Here is a 14,442-nt window from a genome sequence, read left to right as displayed (position 1 = left end):
ATAGCCCAGAAATCTTTATGACTTGCGTTTCTTTAACAAGAATTCTTAAGATAAAACGAATGAGAATTGTGGATTGAATAGATTTGAACTATCCTGCCATCTACTTATATATTTATGACCAGTTTCAATTGGTTTCAGAGAGTGTTCTTTCATTATTTAGACCATTTCAAAAAAAAAAAAGAAATAACAGCTCACTTAACTTCAAAGAATCCCGGATTAAATTCTACCCAACTTTTCCCCCTTGGTATTCTCAACGCAAGAAGGCAGTTAGGCTAAAATCTGTTTGTTTGTGATTTATGGTCATGGTTCCCAGGAGATGTTAATTAGGTGTGTGTCCTGGGGAAAGTCTTCTACTGAGCTTGAACTTCCTAGGCAGAGTTGGGGATGGTTCTGTCCTCCGTTAGGCCAGGTTAAGGCCAAAAACACCTACAGGAAGGCCATCAGGACCACACAGCTGAAGTACCTTGTGGTTCCCGGTAAAGATGCTTGTTCAGTTCAGTACATTTTTCTTGCATTACCAACTTCTTCCATAAAGCCAACCACAACCCATATTATCGGGGACTCCGACTAAGACTTGTGGTGAGTAGGAAATAGGTTAAACATAGGTTTTCCCTTTTCTCCAGCTGCCAAAAGTGATGTCAGTGGTCTTAATGATCCTTACCTCAGCCTGCTGCAGACCCAGGGCCGTCTGCAAACCTGTTCTAGCCTCTGGGTCCTGTGCTGATGACGGGTGATAAGAAACAATTGGGTAGCCAGACAATTAATTACTCAAATGTAAAGTCAGGTACTTGTTTTCTTGAAGCAGTTTGTGACACGACTCCAGGGAGTAGGCAAAGAATGCAAAATCTATTTAGTGTTTCACAGAAAAAAAGAAAAAAAAGTAAAGGAGAGGGGACTAGGCCTGCTTGATTTCCTTTTGCCTAATTACAGAAACGGTATTTATTGCAAACGCTTTTTACCTCCTCTACACCCCATTGTAAACGAAGTTGTGATTTTAATTTAAGTGAACTGGTTTATGTCGAAGACAAACTAATAAAACCTATATCCTATATTTCTGAACATCATTTACACAAAAAAACCTGTTGTGAAATTTCAATGTAAACCTTAGTGGAATGTAATTCCTATGAGGAAGACTATACTGTAGAAATAGCTGCCATGAAAGCAGAAAATAGACTGACTCTCAAGACTTTCTTACTCAGGTAAGGAAGAGGATATCATATTACCTTTGTGTCTTTGAATAACAGGTTTATTTTGGTTGAGCCCTGTTAAAACTAAAGCTTCCTGTGCCGTAGCACATGTGGTCTGACTTGAAATGTGGGGAATTGTTTTTCTGAGTGCCTCTACCTTGACTGCCATATATATGGGGACATATACTTTTGGTAGAAGAGAGATTAGAGACATTTTGGTTTACCTTTGAAGGGGAGGGGGGTGTTGTGGTGTTGATCCCCATTTGGATTTTATCTTTGAATTATCTTTTGCTTTCTCCCTGTTCATTAAAAGAATGGGAAATCACTAAAGTGAATAGTCTTTGGCTTAAAGTATTTCTGGATGTTTATTCAGAGTTCCTTAATACATCAATGACAGAGTACATTTAATTGTTGAGAACCATATGTTCTTATTGTTGCTCTTTTAATCTATCTTCTCCATCAGTCCCTAACTCTCTTGAAAAGTTTCCAGACCCTCCTCCTGCGCTTGGTTGCTGGGGAGGGAGAAAGTCGCAGTGCTGACAGAATTCACCCCAGCGGACCACAGCGGGAGCACACAGGCTTGATGGTCTGTCCTCGGTCACTCCCTCTCTTCTTTCCTTTTCATACTACGTGTGCCTTTCTTCACTGGTGGTCTCCTGAAGTCACCCGCTTTGCCAGAAGGTCTTTCACTGGGACAGAAGGGGAACTGGAGCGAGATGGCCTCTCCCATGTTGGCAGCTCGCCCTGAGTTTTCTTCCTTGGCAACCCTGCACACGAGAAGGGCTGGCCAGCAACCTTGTTATTTCCACCAGCCCTGTCCCATGTGACTTGCACCCGGCAAAAGTGCTATTTAAGCAGCAAAGCTGGCTTGGCTGGTCCGTTGCCCTTTGCCATTTAAGACCATGAAACCAAGTCTTTCCAGCTCAATTCTGGGCCTGTTTTAAAAGATGTTGGTTTCCTTTCTTTCGCGAAAATGGCTTTCTCCTTGCAACATGCAGTAGCAAACATCTTCGTCTTACCTCTAACTTTCAATCCTAACTTGAGATTTTATTTGTACATTATGTTTGGTGGTTATGGTCTGAAGGCTTTTAAAACAGAGTGCTTTTCCGCCACACTTCCCAGCTGTGCATTGTGAAAAGCACAGACGCTCCCCCAGTCCCAGACTTGAAGCTCTGTGGATTCAGCTTTCCTTTTTCCTGGGATGATTTCCATAGCTAATAGAGCTGGGCTGATAATGCTGCTTCCTCCCCAGATGCTGCCTTCGAACCTGCATGGTGGGACCCCAGCTCTAAGCCAGGAAATTCCTTTAATAAGGGGTTTCACAGTCCCTCCCGAGAATCAGTGGTCTCCTTTATCCATCTGAGATTGCATGGCGTGAATGTGAAAATGAGGCGTGCTATACATTACCAGAACTATACGTATATTTGAGACTGATGATTAAAAAAACTTACTAGGCCCATTTACCAGATTTCAGGTATGCTTAAAACCAATGCTTTTGCCGTGTTTTGTAAGGTGTTTTGTTTCATTAATACAGAAGCATTCCAGAAGGCTTGATTGGCTCTACATTAGTGGTACCATGAATTAATTGCACCAGCCTCAATGAGGTACCTGAAGAAGTGGATTTTGGTTGTGAGAGTGGCATGCAGTTGAATATAATTGTGTGAAAAAGAAAATAAGCAGACCTGGGAAGATAAGATATAGAGAGATGTCACAGGTGCCATGCTCAGCATCCTTCAAGGGCCATGGCCACCCAGCCACCTCTCCTTATGCATTCGTCTCACCCTGCCTCCCTCTAGGATTCCCCGAGGATTGAGAGTCTCTTTCTGCTCTGAGAGGAATGATTCTCCTCTCCTGGTTCCTCCAAATACTTTGCCTTAAGGGAATGCCCTTGAGGAGTTAGTCTTTTGGAAACCAAAGGCAGTAAGCCAGAGGCTTTTTCTGTTGTGAAACTGCCATACTTCTCCCCTACAGAGTGAATTGAGAAGAGAGGGAAGGGAGAGCGTACCTAGAAGGTTTAACAAGTTGGTTAACGTGTCGCATGTTTTCTCACCAGAGATTTTGTTTTCAAGAATGGGGAAGATTTAAATACGATCAAAACATCATTTTTCCTCTCCCATTTAAATATTTTCATATATTGTACTCAAGAATTTTCCTATATTACTAATGAAGGGTTTTTAAGTCATCACTGTTTATGTTAAGAGAAAGAGAAATACGCTGTTTTGACCCATTTCTTTAACTGGAGGAATTCATACAAAGTTTTCTAGTCAAATCAACAGTATAAGATTTCAAACAATGCTCTCCATTGAAGAACAGTCATTATGTCGTGATGTTTTTCCAGCACAGTTCGATGATAATATTTTATTCCTATTTTCTTAGTAAAAGCAATGCTCTACCCAGATACTTACAACGGTTGCACTTGATTCAACAAATGGGCAAGAAATGTCAAGGCATTTCAATACAAGAGGAAACACTTTTAATCAATGGGTTTGATTGAAAACTCGTTGCTGAGAGGGTACAGATCCCTCTGTTGATCTTCTGTCATAGCCTCGTGCTACTTTCAGCTGCTTTGCTTGGTGCAGACTCCTCAGTAGGCTGGCCTGTGAAAGGCAGTAGGACCTTTATTTGCTTTTCAGCTCTGCTAGGCATGGTTTAAGTGGGTTGAGTCCAGAAGATGTAAATTCTTACTGGATGCAATAATGCAATAATCCATAGGTCTCAAGTAGCATCGCTCAGTGTTGACTTATTTGATAATTCTTTAAAAATTACATTTTTCATTACTGGGAGCAGGATCAGGTGGGTTTTATCTTATGAGAAGACACACGAAAGGCTACAGTAGATGCTGATGTGATGATGAAATTTGGTCAAAATGTAATTTCCTGTTACTGAACCCAGTGGCAGGTGCATCGTGTTTCTGGGTTCAGAAGTTATTCCCCAAAGCTGTAACATGAGGACGCGTATCACAGGAGCATCCCCGTTTGATATTGGCACAGCTCTTCCCCAAGGAAACATTTTGCTGTTTTGTGTCTAGTTTATGTGTGCTGCAAATGAGTTTTTGTGTTTATAAAACATCGGAGCAGTATTTGCCTTTCATGGTGGGTGTGAGTCAGTTGGGGTTGTGTACATAAAGTGCATTACATAAATACCCATGTCTTCCTTTTAAGAGCTTATGGTAGGCTTTATCATTGCATTTTTGTCACTCAGGAGATGTTTGTTGATTTGAATGACTGAGTGCCTGGTCATTCAATTGCTCTAAAAAAAAAAAAACAACCCAATTTCCTAAATTACAAAAATGTATGATCTACATGTTTGTCTCTCTTGAAGTTAGTTGCTTTATGCAAGCTCAGCCCTTCTTGATGACAAGCACGTAGAGGCAAGGATACATATAGGCAGATGAACTTAAGTCCACGAAGCATACACTGTGGTCTGTCTGTCTGTAAGGTTATGAGAGTTCCTTCCAAGGAAACTCACCAGAGGAGTTGGGAACAGCTCTGTTTCCGGAACTTCAGTTTTGGAATTCTTTGGCTTTAGATAATACCACTCTGGGAACCATTACCTAGCTTAATCAGCCCCTTTATTCACCGTAAATGTCTCTCAGAGCTTTCTGGCTGTCTCCAAGATCAAATGGGCCGTCCAAGGGCCAAGACTGCCTGCTCTAGAGACCATTCAAAAGAATAAACCCAAAGCTGAGAAAGCAGTCGCAAAAAAGAAACGGGAACTTGAGAAGGCATTCCAAAAATGTTCAAACAATGGCCCCTTGATTAGAATAAGTATGCAGACCCCAAGGTGGCTGCAGTGAAGGACAGTTCTCACTGAGGGATGTCTGTTAAAAATCCATGTCATCACTCCGTAGCTAAAGTTTCTCTCTCTCTCTCTCTCTCTCTCTCTCTCTCTCTCTCTCTCTCTCTTTCTCTCTCTCTCTCTCTCTCTCTCTCTCTCTCTCTCTCTCTCTCTCTCTCTCTCTCTCTCTCTCTCTCAAAGATAAGCAGATGGGAACTTCAGACATGCCCTTTAAAATCTTTCCAGCCGCTATTGCCTGTTTATAGCCTTCCATTCCCATCCCCTCCATCAGCATTACCTCCCATTTGCTTGCACTCTTTGATAGACTCCTGAGTTGATAGCATCAATAGGTACCATTAGTGACTGAGACATTGCTAAGGCTTTGGAGGAAGGTATAGGATGGAATTGATGTATCTTTTTATTTCCTGCTCTTTGAGTCTACATGCTTGTGGAAAATTACAGGGATGGTTTCAGAGTGTCCCAAAGCAATAGATTTCAACATTGGGTGAAGCTATATATGTTTCTCAACTCATAGGGCTCCCAGTCTCACCTTTCTGCATCCATGCAGGTTGGCACATGCAATGACAACAGTGGATGCAGTTTGTCCCTGTGCCAAGCTGTTTGTGGAGCCATTCTGGAGGAGAGCCAGATATAAAATGAAAAACATATGTGACCTTCACTGTTTCCCCGTTTTACATTCAGCAGTTTGTTTGTCTCAGCCCTTTATAAAGTGTGGCTTTCCTACCTAATTTTACGCCCAGGGCTGTGAAGCTGTGTTATGCTGTATCTAGATACTCTGATAGATCACAACATGAGTTCGGGAGAAACTTGAAACTAAATAAGAGATCCGTAGACCTGTTCTCTAAGGTTTTGAAAGGATGGGTTTGCTTTTCACTTGTAGAAACCATGCAAAATAAATCTCGTATCTCTGGCAATTAAAGGGATATGCCTGGTGTGCTTCTTGTTTTAACATGGGTGTCTTCACATCAAGTCTTTATGAATAAGTAGAAAAATAGGCTGTTCACCTGTTGTTTAGGGGCAGAGTTAATATTTTAAAATAAACAGAAATCTCCTCCTATCACTGGAGTCCTCGTTTGCTAAATTTCAACTTACCTGAAGCCATTATGTAACTAGTGAATGCTGGTGATCACAGCCATATTCTGTTTCAAGAGGAGAGAGAGAAAAAAATAAAAACCCGTTCTGTTGCTCAACATTTTCATTGTGTGGATTTGAGAATCCTTCGCTGTCCTTGTAGCTGACATGGATTATTACTGCTGCACTTGGTAACGTCACAAAGCACGCCCTTGTTGTCCCTATACTTAGGTAAAGGCGTCTTGGCCTGACACTGAAGGGTCTTCAGCATCTAGCCCAACCTGTGTTTGTGGACTTCACTCCTTCTGCCCCTTTTCCAGATGCCTGAGGCACTTGGCCTGCCCATGGCTGAGCTCTCATCCCCCTGGGCCTTGTTTTATCCTGTGCCCTCCGTGGGAAGTGTACTTTGTCCCGATCATTCATGCAGGACACATCCAGTGAGTACCTACTATGGGCCAGCCCTTGTGCTAAGCTCTGGAGATGGATGCAAAGGTGAAGCAACATAGACACATTCCCAGTTTGCACGGCCCCAATCTGTTTCCTCCTTCCAAACCAAGCCTGTGTGTCAGCTCTTTGTATTCCTGGCCAGAAGGATTCTTTCCCTCTTCCATGCATCTAAAGCTTTCTTCCTGTGCACCTCTCATGGAGTTCACTCCTGTCTACTCTGCATTCTGTCTATTTATGACTGGAGCTTAACCTTCCTTTCCAGAATTTCTAGAGAGCAGAGCCTGTAGCTGAATTCAACTTGGTGTCCTCCACTTAATGCAATCATTTTACTCATGCAACAAGTAGTTACTGATCAACTACTCTGTTCAGTACATTCTGTAAATACTGATATTTATAGAAAACTTTTGAATGCATGAAAAATAGGGACCTTAGAAGGACTCTCTAATGTTGATACGTGAGAGCAAAAGAGGCTTGATGAGATTTCAAAAGGTGTCTCCTGTTTGGAGGTGAACGGATAATGCCCCTTGACGTCTGCCTTCTTGAATTGCATGGAAGAAATGTTGTGCTTCTATCAGAATAATGTAATTTTGTTAGACCTCAATCAGAAACCTTTTTTTTTTTTTTTTTTAATTTAATGATTAACTAGGTCTGTCTTGCTTCGGTCTCCTTTTGTATCTAAAATTTACATGTCAAACAATGTCACGTTAAAAACTGATTTTAGATTTTGTAATGTTAAGCCTTGCAACATCAAATTCTGAAATTTGCAGTTGACTTTTAACCAAAAGAACATTCAGCATAGCCTGACTATAACCTGCTTACCATATTTTGTAGTGATTTTGCACAATAACCATAATGTACATTTTTGTTTTGATCGTAAGAACATCAAAGCACTGTGTATTTTTGTGTTGCTAAGCCTCTAAAACCTCCAAATCACATTGATTTGTTTACTGACTTAATATTGACTATTTTGAGTTTGTGATTGCTTTAGACTCTTGCGTTTTGAAAGAAAAAAAAGAAGTTAAATATAGTTTGTTGATTTTATTTAAGCACACAGCGCTGTTTGTGCCTGTAACTTCGGTGTATCAGATATGCCTCCTTTTTAAAAGCACAATCCTAACAAAGTGATTGAACGTGCCTTTTGAGATGCCTGTGGTGACCGATTCCTTCATTTTCCTTTGCAGAATGAAGACCTAAATGACCTCAGCAAATCCTCTTTTAACTCATGGGTACCCAGACTCTGAATATTTCATGATTCACAACCAGGACCTCACATCTTCCTCCTCGGTAGATGGTACGATGCATCCATTTCAGTTTGTTTACTTTATACAATCCTCAGGAGTTCGTTGACTGAACTGCACGTTCTATATTGTGCCAAGCAAAAAAACAAAACAAAACAAAAAAAAACAAAAGCACTGTGACACCAGAACAATGAGTCTGCATAAACTTCATCTTCAGCCGTAAGGACTTGGCCGGCCACGTGAGCTGATGTGCCCACCATGCCACGAGAGAATGGGTTTACTCTCATTGCATCTACATGACACATTTCATCTGCTGCTGAAACTGTGCGACAAAGCGTCTTTGTAAATTATTTCACGCAAAATGGTTCGCGTTGGGTGGAGAGAGTATTAAATATTTAACATAGGTTTTGATTTCTATGTGTAATTTTTTAATTAAAATGTAACTTTTCTTACAGTACACATCTTTTTTTTGGATGTGGACCTGAGGTATACAATGTTCTGTTGTAAAGAGTGGAGCAAATGCTTAAAACAAGGCTAACAAGAGTAGAATGGGGTACGACCCTTGTTTTAAGATTGTAATTCAGAAAAATAATATAAGAATCATAGTGCCATAGATGGTTTTCAATTGTATAGTTACATTTGCTGATACTATCTCTTGTAATATAGACCTGATGTTGAGCTGAGATCCTTACAAGAAATGATCTTAATTTTGTATTTTTCCTGCAAGGCAATAGGCCATGTTAATTAAACTGAAGGATATATTCTACTGGTTATTTTCAAGGGTCAGCTTAAAATTGGCAATTGAATGGAAGCAAAATTACAAGAAAAGGAAATCAAAGTCTTCCATTGTACATACTGTAAAGAGAAGGAGACATGGGCGATCCCTTCAAGTCAAAAGGTCTTTGGAATGAACAATGTGGGTGTTTGTAAATTCTGGAAATTTCTTTCTATTCATAATAAACTAGACTGTTGATCTTTTCTTCTCCCCCTCCCCCCACTTCTGTAAGCTTCCTGCCCCATTGCCACCATTTTCTTCAGTGCACACATTAGGATATTTCATTTCCTGCATGGTTCTCGAGAAAGATGGTAAGACAAGTAAGCATTTGTCTTTAATTTCTAACCAGAAATTAAAATTCCAGAAAATGCTTTTTATCATGACCAGGGATACATGTCACTTTCTTGAAGACCTTATCTCATGTTTTCTGAAATCTTCCAGTGTTACATTATTGAACTGAATGTAATTTGGCCCGTTTGCCCTGGTGGGTACTAGCCTCTTAGTGATTAGTTAATAAAACCCAGTGTACAGAGAACCCATCAAAGCTCAATGACCTGCTCTTGGAAACATCTAGCCAGCAGTGAGTATGTTAATCCTTTTCTTCTTTGGAAAGTACACACATCTTGTATTTTTTCCTAGTGAAAAAGAAATGGCGATGGACATACTTATAGATATTGCCTACAGAATTTTAAACCTTTTACAGGAAACTTTCTAAAGGTTAAGTGAATTAACGCCAATATCAGGCTTCCTTGGAGTTATCAGAAATTCCCAGCCCTACTGTTGAGAGGAACATTTTATTTCTCTGAAGGGTAGTGCTCCCTGTGTGGGGATAGGGCTACAAGGAGGGGGCCAGGGTTGGGGGGCATTGCAGGGGCTGCTGCCCCTTGTCACCTGGCCAGGGTCCCCTGCTGTGTTCAAAAGGGCGTGGAGATAAATGGAGCCCCTCACCCTCTTGAGGCCTGTGGTGCTGTTAATTCACCCAGGTGGCATGGACCTCACAGACTGTTGTACAATGTTCATTGTTGCAGAGTCTAACCATTTGCATGCTCATCGATTTCTAAGATGAATAGGTCTGTAGTCATAAGAATCCATTGTTTTCAAGGAACTTGCTGAATTACATCATTTCCTACCAGGAGAGATCACTACCATTTTTAAAAATCTGATATGAAAGTTATTTTTTTGGTTTTTTTTGGTTTTTTTTTTTTTTTTACTCTTTTATGAAAAAGACTTTATTGGTCAAAGTAATTCTCATTTTTCAAGTATTCTGACTCATACTCTTACTAGTAGTGCAGGAGGAAAGCAAGCTGTTCTGCTCTCTTCCCCTGAGGACAGTACTTCAAGAGAAATCAGTGAACAAAGTCAGCCCCAACCATTTTCCTGTAAAGCTGGTTATTTCTCAAAGAACCTAAACTTTGAGTTATTATTACCAAGATACCTCTGCCTGTGGAATTATCAGTGTATTTGGGGTGAGAACAGGAACGAACAGACTAGAAAAATCCATCTCTTGGTCTCTATTTCTCTGACGTTTTTGTTCAGGCAAATAGCATAAGGGTAGAAATGCTTCCTGAAGCTGCTGCCACTGGTCCCTGAGCTGGGTTTCATGGTGGTATCAAACTTCACCAACCGAAAACTGGAAGTTGCTGGTATTTAAGGCAAAAAACTCACACTCTTGGCTGCGTGAGGGGTTTATCTGGAGCAACATCAGTGGCTAAGCCCTTGTGTTCATTTTCTATTGAGGAGAGTTGGCTTTTATCCATTTCAAAGTGTTTGTAGGCCAGCCAAGGGCTTACGTTAATGGAGCTTCTAGTGGCCTCCAGTTAACCTGTAAGTTAGTGGTTTTTTCTTCATGAGATCTACCTTTCACAGTGTTCTTTCTTAGAGACTTAGGCAGAGGTTTAAAATTCTCCTTTGTGGAAAGAACCAATATGTTTCATGACTTCCAGGATATCTTCATTCTGGGCAAAAAAGAAAAAAAAGTCCTAGAACCAGCTAGAAGTAAAGAGAATCCATTAATGATCAACTGCCTGAGTCAGTAATGACAAATCAGTACTGATGTTACATTTGTGGCTATTTCTTGCTAACTTTCAAAGGTCAGGGACTCTCTTGACTAATCTAGGTTGACTGCAAAAAATGGATTTACTAAAATTCATCTAGCCAGAAGTAGAGATTTTTAACCTTTCTTTCCCTGACTCTTGTCTCCTAGCTGTCTTTTAAATCTGAGAGAAAGTATTAAGAAACAACTTGACTATACCATAAGAAACAGTATTTTACAATCCTAAAGCCCTGTTTTGTTCGATCTTGCATCCTGAATGCAATATGCCATGTAGTTGGAAACTTTAATTTTATTTACAAAAGGTGGTTTAAAAATGGGGGAAGGGAACTCATTGTCCACTGACAAATAGAGCCATGAAAAATGGGATAGATGTGACGTGCTCCGACTGCTTTGGCAGAGCTGTGTAGGTCAGTTCATCACACAAGGAGGCGTTGAAACCCCAGACACTGGGAATTAAGACCTTGATTCGGGAGAGACAGAACTCTTTGGACGGCATGTGAAGGAGAATGGATGGAAGCCAAATATGCAATCTCTTCTTTGCAACGACTTGACAGGGGAGTTAGTGTTCCTAGGACACCGTGAGTGTTAGTTGGCGGTAATGCTGCATTCATATACACTGCTGAGAAACTGGAAAGGAAGAAGTATGCACTTCTAGGGATAGAAAAAATATGACTTTGTCAATATTAAGAGAAAGACCTCTAGTCTGTGAGCTTAGTGGTGGAGAGCAAAAACAACCTTCTCAGAGTCAGTAGAGCATCAAGGGTTAAACACTGGTCATTTCCAAAGCCAAGCCAGAGAAAACCTTGGAGGTCCTTCCATTGCCCCGTAAGTGCAGGGAGAGAGCGTGTGGGTCAGATGGCATGTTGGGGTAGCCCTCACGCCTTGTAACTAGAGCATCAAGGTAGGTGCTGGGAAGAGGTAGAGGGATATTGCAGTTATAATACTTCACCCAACTCTTAAGGAATTTATCAGTAATGAAGAGCTTACAGTCAACTAATAAGATTAGAAAACGTGTGACTTAGCTGGAGAGTTGTCTTTCTTTCCTGGTTTGTTGATGACGTGGCATTTGTGATGTCTACACCAAGAGATCCGGTATTTTAGACTTTTGCCATTCACCTGGCGTTCCCATTTCTCTGCTTCTGTGGTGAATTTCCCCAGTATTAACCAATAAATATGCCACATGACAGGACAAATTCAGTAAACAGGAACGCTTGTCTGTATTTGTATAGACATTTTCAGTGCCGTTTTTTATATATATATATATTTTTTCTTTTTAGAAATTTGCTATTGGCTTAAGAATGTAGTTCCCAGAACAATTTTTCTTACAAAGCTCTTTCCTTACACCTCTTGGCTACAGGGTGGGCCAAATTAAATACATATATATTTTTTCATTTAATGTATGTGCAGTTTGGTTTCTCATCTTAAGACAGTGGTGCTGCTCACGGTGCTACTACATCTGTGTACAAAAGGACCAATGCATGGTCTGTATTGCTACCAAAACATTTACTGTATATATGTGTATAACATATGTATTATGTATATATGTAACAGGTACCAGGCCAGGTATATATTTTTATTTAGAAGTGTTTCACTTTTCCAAGTTTTCTTTATAGTGTTATGCTTATTTTCAGTTTTCTCGCCCCTCCCTGATTCTGTCTGGTACTTAGTACTGTAGTGTCTTCATCGTTAATTAAAGAAAACTGTCTAAATGAATGTACAGATGTGAATGCTATTATCCTTAATGTCTTTGGTTATGGGACATGGAAAACAGAAACCGCCAATTAAAATTTGCTGGGGCATTTGATTGGGTAAGAGCAGTATATATGGCTTAACATACGTTAATAAGTGATTTTGGGACATAGGTTGGTTTCACCCTACCCCTCTTCAGCTGGTTTTCAATGGCCAAGAGTATAAAGAGAAAGATGTCTGAAAATATTTTAAGCTACTTTGTTGCTGGTGGTACAGTGGCCGGAGGGAGAGGGGTAGAAAGACATGTATTCTGTTATTGGGCATTGGAACAGCCTTGCCAACCTTCAGTGTACACAGAGATCCTGGGAGAGCTGTTCAAATGCAGATTGACCCTGAGGGATCTGGGGCAGGGCCTGAGATTCTTTGTTTCTAACCAACTCCCAGGGGCCCAGGGCCACTTGCCCTGGTCTGCTGATGGCACTGAGTAGCAAGGGAAAAGCATGGCATTTCTCAGCCCTGGCTACACGGTGGCATCACCTGGGTAGCTTTTAGGAAACTCAGTGGGCAGGCCAACTCCAGAGATTCTGACGCTCTTTGTCTGGGGTGGGGCCTGGGCTTCAGTGGTTGTTGCTGCTGCATTTTGCACCCTCTAGAAGATTCCAGTACATGGTCAGGGCTGAGAACCACTGCTGGGAAGGGTTGCCCACAACCCATTACAACAGGGACTTACTAGAAATTCTGATTCCCTGGAGCTGTCCGGAGACGTGTGTTTCAATCGGTGACTTGTGGTTGACAAGTTAGGGAAATGCTAATTTCTGTACAAGGGGAGCCTTTTGAATCGTCTCACCACTAGAAGGGATAGACTATCTACAAGTTTTGAAAATACTAAGCCATGTTAGCAGTATAGAGGCAGCCAACTCCCCTCCCCCTCCCAAATTGAGCTTTATTTGCTTAAACAATTTAAAGTAGGTGATAGATGTGTCCTAAGTCGTTCAGGTAAACTCAAATGATTGAACACTTGGAAACAGATCCAAGATTTTTATTTTTAACTTGACTTTTTGATGAGCATGATACTCTACTCTCTTTTCTGTCCTAGTTTGGTGCTTCAGGCTGGAGGGATTTTTCCTTCTGCCTGGCATTATACATGGTATTTTCAGGAGCACACAACGTGATTGAATAATGCTTGCAGTCATTATTTCATCTTCATTGTATATTAGCTTCCTTCATTTATTCAAAAACAAAAACAAAAAAACCCAAGTGATTTTCCCCTCCCGGTCGTATTGCAAATCAAACATCACTCTAACCTCTATGGAAACAACACATAAACATCACTAATTAGTAGTCACTTGAGGGCAGTCTAGTTGAAATGAATTAATGGTGTGATTTATAACATAATTGTTTTATTACCTTTACCCATATAAACAAACTATAGCAAGTAAAATGCCAATAAAAGGTCTGTGAGAATGTAATAGTCATCGAGAATGGTAATTACCTCACTGACTCTATAATAAACAATAGCAACATTCCTTCTGCATTCATTCTAGGTTAGCCACCAGGATTTATATCAATTATTTCATTTTATCCTTCCAGCCACCCATCATCCCAACTTCCCAAATGTGCAAAAAGGGGGTATGTATGTTTGTGGCCAAGTTTGTATTCTCACAGGCACCACTACAAGTCTCTGGTTTCTAAGTACTTAAAAAAAATTATGTTCCATGCATTAAAAACAGTATAACTCCAGCTGCCTTGTGTTACTCATTTGCTGAGCAAATATGGTCTGACATGAGCCTGAGAATAAATCTCTGTCCAACTTACAACATCCTACAAAGTAACAAGGCCTTACTACATTTATTTCCATTCTTTAATTTTGTGTCTACCTTAGTCCATTCACGTCAAAAATCCTGTTCTGGGTCCCTATTGTTTTTCTCAATAAGTGCAACTCTTGTGAGCAACGGAATTGAAAGATTCAGTTTTATTTTAGGAACACACAGGGCAGTAGGTGAAATATGAAAGCCACACAAAAACCAAATGACTCTGTTTTTAGGCATCAGGTTTTACATATCTCCTGTAAACTTTTGGAAATCAGAACTTACATTCTTTGGGATACCAATGATTAGATAAATAATCACGATGGGTAACAGCAAAAATGTGGGAGAGGCGGATGCCTGAGTATTTTCTGGATTG

At 40.5% G+C, this 14,442-nt stretch overlaps 1 protein-coding gene across 1 annotated transcript in view; it reads left to right on the top strand.

The window, feature by feature from the left end:
• IRS1 (insulin receptor substrate 1) overlaps positions 1 to 13,998 on the top strand; it is a 60,103-nt gene extending 46,105 nt beyond the window's left edge. The window contains exon 2 of the mRNA XM_019736639.3: positions 7,685 to 13,998. The gene's annotated coding sequence lies outside the window, so the exon portion shown is untranslated. The remainder of the gene's footprint in view (positions 1 to 7,684) is intronic.
• Positions 13,999 to 14,442: the final 444 nt, after the last annotated feature.

The sequence above is a fragment of the Rhinolophus sinicus genome, chromosome 17 (genome assembly GCF_057876585.1).
Source record: "Rhinolophus sinicus isolate RSI-liver-muscle chromosome 17, RSI-T2T, whole genome shotgun sequence".
NCBI classification, from domain to species: domain Eukaryota; kingdom Metazoa; phylum Chordata; class Mammalia; order Chiroptera; family Rhinolophidae; genus Rhinolophus; species Rhinolophus sinicus.
The sequence above is the reverse complement of the archived record's forward strand: the minus strand, read 5'-3'. Positions and strand labels throughout refer to the sequence as shown.